The following is a 7,136-nucleotide window of genomic DNA, read 5'->3' as shown; positions in this document are numbered from 1 at the left end:
TAGAAATTGTTGAAGTTGGATGCAAAACTATATTATAGTATAAAGTATAAATTATAGTTACTTTATTAAACCCATCTCTCCAAATGTCTCACATTAACGTTTGTGTGAGGTGGTCTAAAAGGCTCTTACTTTCTTTGTAATGGTGACGGTTGAATGTCATTTTAAGAAATGATTTGAAATACCATAATCATTTTTTTTTTTTGGTAAATTTTACATCTTTATCACGTCACAATTTAGTCTTTGTTTAATGCAATCATTAAGGGTGATACAAACAAGTTGTAATTTTTAGAAAACGAATTTTACACTTTTGATTAATCTTTTTCATTAAAAACTTGTTCATGTGAAAATATAGTCACTCACTTGACCGTTTACGTGGTTGTTGAAGGCTTGAAGCTATGGCTTCATAAAACATTATACTCGTACATTGTATGTTTATAAAAAGAAATCACATGTTAAAGTAAGGGGTTTTATGTACATGAGTATTGCATACTAATAAAACAAGAGACAGTTTATAGAGCTATGCGTACACTAATGAGTTATCCTTTTTTACATATACTAGTTAAATTATTACCGTACAATATTAAGGTGGAACTTACTTGAGCTTGTAAAACTTGCGAACTCCTCTAACTCCTCACATATACACTACTACAAAATTAGGCAAAGAGACCCGTCAAAACATGTCTTAGAGACCACCTTCTGACGAGTCTCTATCTCAGGAGTCTGTTTGATAAACAGACCACCTCATGAGGAGGGGTCTGTTTTTAAGGAAGAAGAGACCCGTTATCAAAGATAGGGGGTCTGTTATATTACTATGTAAGACTGTAAGAGATCCATTATTAGAGAAATGGGGTCTCTTAGCCCATTAATTTTATTAAAAAAAATATAGCTCAACGTAACCAATTAATTTTTATTTATTTTTAATAACAACAAAACCCAATATCAAAATGAATAAATATGAATTCATAATTATAATAAACACAATCCATCAAAACTAAATTACAATTTTCATTTTAGTCGACATTGGTACAACAAAGATTATACATTATACAAAGTATAAGGTACAAGAGTGTAAGTGAAGCAAATTTAAGATCATCAAATCAATTTAAAAAATAGTAATCAATAGGAAAAAATGCCTCAAACTCTTAGATAAGTTAAAAGTTGCGGTAGCTCCATGGTGAAAAGGAAAGCGCTCCAAATAATACAAGCTGCAATACATAGTTTCGAGCTCCAAATCTCCAATTGTTAACTATTCCAAGATCACTCATTTCCTCGGCGACGGAATTACCAATGAGATATCCATAGGCTCCAATTGACACTTCGCAAATGACAATAATAAAAAAAAAAAAAAAATCAATTCAGAATTTTACCAATTACCATAAAATTGAACAATCACCAAACAAAATTTCTGGTATATGTAAATCTAAAATAAGGATACACAACCGCATAGTGATTCCCATTAGATCTTCAATTGAGAAAAACTAAAACTTTTTTTTAAAAAAAAAGTAATTGTGTGAATGCAAAAGAAATTAAGTAAAAGAAATAGTAGAAATTAGTAGTAGATGAAGTTAGAGATCTGATGAGTACCTTTCTTGGAAAGGAATAAACCATCAAAGAAAAACATTATTACCTATTTTTTTCAGAGAGTAGAGATACAGAGTCATTTTTAATAATGATACAAATATAAGTTTCCCACAAACCATAAATTAACAGTAAGGAGGAAGAACGATTACATTTTTTTTTTTTTCTGAAAGTAGAAGAGCTGATGAGTACCTTAGATCTGATGAGTAACTTCCATTGAATATTTGCAAAACATCAATGGAGGAAAGAAGAGGAAAAGACGGCGAATTTGATTTTGATTTTAGGGCTAAGGTTAGGGTTTTGAGGAGAGAGAACCGTATGTAAGTTGGGAGGATAAAATAATTAAAAAGAAAATGAAATGAAAAGAGAAGACAAACCATCACTGTCATATGTGGACCTCTAATAGTCTAATACACGTAAGAGACCTGTTAGGTTTGACAACGGGCCTGTGCATTCTTCTTCTTTTTTCTGCTAATTAATTTGTGGGCCCTAAAATTTGTAAGAGGCCCGTTACGTTTTAGAACGGGTCTCTTATCACGTGCAAATAAACATTACAGACCAGTTATAATTAATATATGATCTCAAAATCAAACAAATCCGTTATGTAAATAATGGGTCTTTTATTAGGGGTCTTTTTGCAAATTTTGTAGTAGTGATAGTAGGTGCGACCAAGTCTAAGTACGTTTTAGCAACAACCAATAGCGAGCTAATTTGGATTGATCCCTAATTAATAAACAGGATGAGGTAATTGACTTGATTGCCTCGTATGTCATATAGTTAGTTGGATGAGAGAAAACGATGGCACGGTGCCTATAATTTCAAGATGCAATTAGTAGTCCCAGGTTTGTAGATTTCTTCCAGGTTATTATTATTTCTTACGTAATAAACAAGGTTTTAGATGAGTACTAGAAAGTCGGAGCAAGGAAAGAAATAAAAGTGCTGATTTTACATCTAGTATGTGTAATAATAATTGAAACTAATTGAAACTTGAAAGTACTTGTATAATGCATATGTTAAGGTTTTCTTTTCGGCTTTCACCAAAAGATTACAATAGGGAGTCCGTTCGGTTTTCATGTTTTCAATCCAATCCGATCCGAATTACTCTTTTTATACAATCCAATCCAATCCAAATTAAAATTTGGTTATTTGGATCCGATTCAATAATCCTAATTAAAGTACATTACTTTTTAGCATCTAGTTGACTCATGATAATAAAAATAAAATAAAATATGCAATACAAAAATAACATGTGTCCAAGCTTTAATATTAATACAATTCTTGAAAATAGTCATGACTAAAATTATTTGTTACATCAAATCAATATTAATCAACACTAGTACAACTACTAGGCAAACCATTTACAACAAAAACACCATGTACCAAATATCCGCAAAAACTTAAAGAGTTAAGACAGCAAGCAATTCATATCTGGGTCATATTCATACATGCTTAATTTGACAATTTGATTTTCAGTTTGGTTTTGGATCCGATTAGGGCCAATCCAATTTGAAAATCAGAAATTTCAAAAAATCTCAATCTGATCCAATTTAAAATTCAGATCCAATCCGAATTGATTATTTGGTTTGGATTAGATTGGATTGGATTTCGGTTTTAATCCGAATTATGGACACCTATAATTCTTAGGCAAAAAGGAGAAAAAAAAAGTACTCCCCTTTTTTTAAATATTTGCTCCATTTCTCCATGCGCGGAGTTTTAGGAGAAATTGAAGAAAGTAATAAAATATAGAGGTAGTGGGGTAGGTGGAAGAATATAAAATTGTAAAAAGCAAAAGTAGTGGAGAGAATTGGAGGAGACAAAATAAGAAATCAATAACTATATACTAAAAGACACATCTGCAATAACACGAGTCATCTTCTGGTGTGTCCTTAGTATATTTTTTTAAAAAAAACTTTTAAAAAAATTCATAGAGAATATATGCAAATATTTTCTTCCAAAAATTAATAGAAATAATTATAAAATAATATATTTAGCAACTTAGATATCTAACCATATCTTTATACAAATTCCTTAATAAACAATTACTTTTAAATGTATGATTATTTATAGTAAAAATCATGAACATGTATCGTTCAAGCTAACATTTAATTAGTAATGAAAAATTATCAAACATAGAATAAAAAATAATATGCCATTAGGGTTCAAAATATAAGAAAGCTTGAATACAAAAATACAATATGCAATCAAAAAGGATAAAAAAAAATAATATTTTAAGTTGCTTGATTTGGAATAAAATAAGAAATTTATTTTGGACCAAATTATTTATTATATATTTAAATATAATTTTAAATTAATACACCGTAATAAAGAGTAAAAAAAACCGTGCATGGCACGGGATCTAACCTAGTTAATAAAATACTATTCATGTTAAAAATGAATTAAATATTGTAAAAGTTTTCCAAATAAGAAAATGGAGCAAATATTTAAAAAGGCCAAAAAAAAAAAGTGAAGTAAGCATTTAAAAATGGAGAGAGTAATACTCTATATTCAGTAAAAATAAGGATTAATAAATACTGTATGGCATATGTACTAGCTTTTATACTGGCGAATCTGTAAGAAACAAAAAAAATACAAGTTTGAATTAGTAAAAATGATTGATGTTCATTTGATGTTATTGTCATCTAATGTATTAAACCTAAACTACTTGTCAGAAAGCACCTTTTATTCAGTTAATTTTGTAATGAGAAATTATCATTTAAAAAAAACGACCCTTAAAATCTTAATTTGCCAGTTTGTCAATTCCAACTACTATCTCATTTTCATATTTTTTGCAACATCTCACAAATAATACTCTAAAGTTGCAAAAAAAAATATAAAACAAAGGTAGTATATGATTATATGCAGTCAGTTTTTAGTGATAACGTGCAGTGAAAAACTAAAGTAATATCAAGAGGAATATATTATAACATACGTAGTACTCCCTCCGTCCTTATATTATATTCCTACTTCTAGCATTCCTCATATAATAGAGAGAAGTAGGAACGTAATTTAGGGATGGAAGGACTAGTTCTTTGTATACGAAGTACTCCTATAAAATAAGCTAAGCCCGCTAGGTTGCTAACTTGCTAAGTATTTCTATGGAAAATATCCCTCAAACACAATATTTTACAATGTCTGAATAATTAAATTATCTATTTTTAAAGTGGTTTGAGTTATTATTTATGTATGATTCATTAGATACAAATTAAAGATCAGGTAATATAATAAATATGGTACTTCGTAAGAAATAGTCAAATTATATTAGGAAAATTGTAATCTAATAATCCCACCTTTAGTCGGTCTTCCATAAACAATCCCACCTTTTGAAATTCCAGAAACAATCCCACTTTTGAGCCTCATCTTCCACTAACGATCCCATTGACCTACAACTTGTTAAGCAGGTTATTTTATTTATTTATTTATTTATTTTAACTATACTCCTTTTCAAGCCACTAGTCCAACCACCACCCAACACTCACTCCTTACCGCCACCCCCACAACCAAGCCACCACGAAACTCACCAACCACGCCGGAAAATCCAATAACCACCCCCGAAACCCAACCCCCACCACGAAAAATCCACCCACTGCCACAAAATCCCCACACCAGCCCCCTAAAAGGCTGAAACTCAATCCTCAGCCACGAAATACTCCACCCCAGCCACGAAATAGTCTACTCCGGCCCTGAAAAACGTCACCCATCGTCTCCAATTCAATTTTTGGTTTGAAATTAAATGCAAATTATTATTTCAATCATCTAAAAAATCGAATTGAAAGGGAATGAATTGATGAATTCAGAGGAGAGTGAAACATACCAAAGAGAAGAGAGAAAGAGAAGGAGAAGGAGAAAGAGGGGTTCTGGGCTGCGGATTGGGTTGGGTTTTTGGGGAAGCTAGGCGGCTGCAAGTGCTGATTTCGGGCTTCAGGGGTTGGGTTCCGGCGCCTTGAAAGGGTAGGTTGGGTTGCCGGGAAAAGCAAGGGCGGGGATGGGGAGGGGATGCGGTGGCAGGATGGGGAAGGGATACGGTGGCTAGGCTGGGGGTTTTGGTTTTGTTTTTTTTTATTATTATTATTTTTTTTTTTATTAGTTTGTTTTTTATTTAAAAAAAAAGAAGTTAAACCTATTAAAACCTGACACGTGTCTTATAACCTATGAAAACCGGTTATCAAAACAATACAACCGGTAAAGGATTGTTAATGGAAGATGGGGGTTTAAGGTGGGATTGTTTCTGGAATTTCAAAAGGTGGGACTGTTTATGGAAGACCGACTAAAGGTGGGATTATTAGTTTACATTTTCCCATTATATTAAACTCTAACTATACTTAATTACTCCGTATAAGGTTTTGAATTAATACTCGTATGTATTTGGACAAAAAGATAACACGAGTATAATTTTTGTTTACAGAAAATATATATTTGGGGTCGTTCAAATAACTACTACCTCCGTTATAGGTTATGTGCAACGATTTGACATAAAACAGAGAGGAAAAAATCTAATCGTTACACATAACCTAACGGGGGTAGTACAAAAAATCATGAAAAAGTTTGTTTATTACTCCCTCCATTTTTAAATATTTGCTCCACTTTCCTTTTTCGGCCGTTTTTAAATACTTGCTCTATTTCTTTTTATGGAAAGCTTTTACAATATTTAATTCATTTCTCACACTTAGTGGATCCAATATAATAATCTCTCTCCTCCTATTCTTCTACTACTTTTCCTTTTTACATTTTTTTATTTTCTCAAATACCCCACTACCTCCATATTTTATTACTTTCTACAATTTCTCCTAAAACTCCGCGCATGGAGAAATGGAGCAAGTATTTAAAAACGGAGAGAAGTACCACGGAGTACTTATTTTGGAAACTTTCGAAAATAAAAGTCAGATAAAGCGACTGCAGAGCTTTTTTGGTGCAGCAGGCACGGTGTGGCCTGCTGTCAAGTCAGTAAAAATAACGGATTTTGACGCGCGCATAACGGTGTTACTGTTCACACGCATAACGGGGTTACTGGTTTTGTCAGGGTTACTTGTATTTTTTTTTTCCAGGAGTTACTTGTATTTTTTTTCAGGAGTTACTTGTAATTTTTTTTCAGGAGTTACTTGTATTTTTTTTTTTCAGGAGTTACTTGTATTTTTTTTTTCAGGGGTTAATTGTATGGATTAGTTATTCAAGGGTTACTTGTATTTTCAGGGGTTACTTGTATATTATTTTTTTCAAGAGTTATATTTTTTTTTCAAGGGTACTTTTTTTTTATAATTTTTTTAGGGGTTACTTTTATGGGTTAATTCAAGGGTTACTTGTATGAGTTACTTATTCAAGGGTTACTTATATGAGTTACTTCAAAGGTTACTTGTATGAATTACTTATTCAATGGTTACTTGTTACTTATTCAAGGTTTGATTGTAGGTTGGTTTCAAAAAAAAAAAAAAGGGTTGTTTGTAGGCCCCATACCAAACCAGTAACACTCTACAAGTAACCCCCGACCAAAACCAGTAACACCCTACAAGTAACCCCTGACCAAACCAGTAACACCCTACAAGTAACCTTTGACCAAAACCAGT

The 7,136-nt window shown here is 31.8% G+C and overlaps 1 long non-coding RNA gene across 1 annotated transcript; it reads right to left on the bottom strand.

Annotated features, from left to right (window-relative positions):
• Nucleotides 1-939: 939 nt before the first annotated feature.
• Nucleotides 940-1,924, bottom strand: LOC110696790. Its single transcript, XR_002506391.1, has 3 exons — nucleotides 1,771-1,924; nucleotides 1,585-1,627; nucleotides 940-1,315 (listed from the first exon to the last, which is right to left on the bottom strand). It is a non-coding gene; the product is annotated as an uncharacterized LOC110696790 (long non-coding RNA).
• Nucleotides 1,925-7,136: the final 5,212 nt, after the last annotated feature.

This window comes from Chenopodium quinoa, unplaced genomic scaffold (assembly GCF_001683475.1).
Source record: "Chenopodium quinoa cultivar QQ74 unplaced genomic scaffold, ASM168347v1, whole genome shotgun sequence".
Taxonomy (NCBI): domain Eukaryota; kingdom Viridiplantae; phylum Streptophyta; class Magnoliopsida; order Caryophyllales; family Amaranthaceae; genus Chenopodium; species Chenopodium quinoa.
The sequence above is the reverse complement of the archived record's forward strand: the minus strand, read 5'-3'. Positions and strand labels throughout refer to the sequence as shown.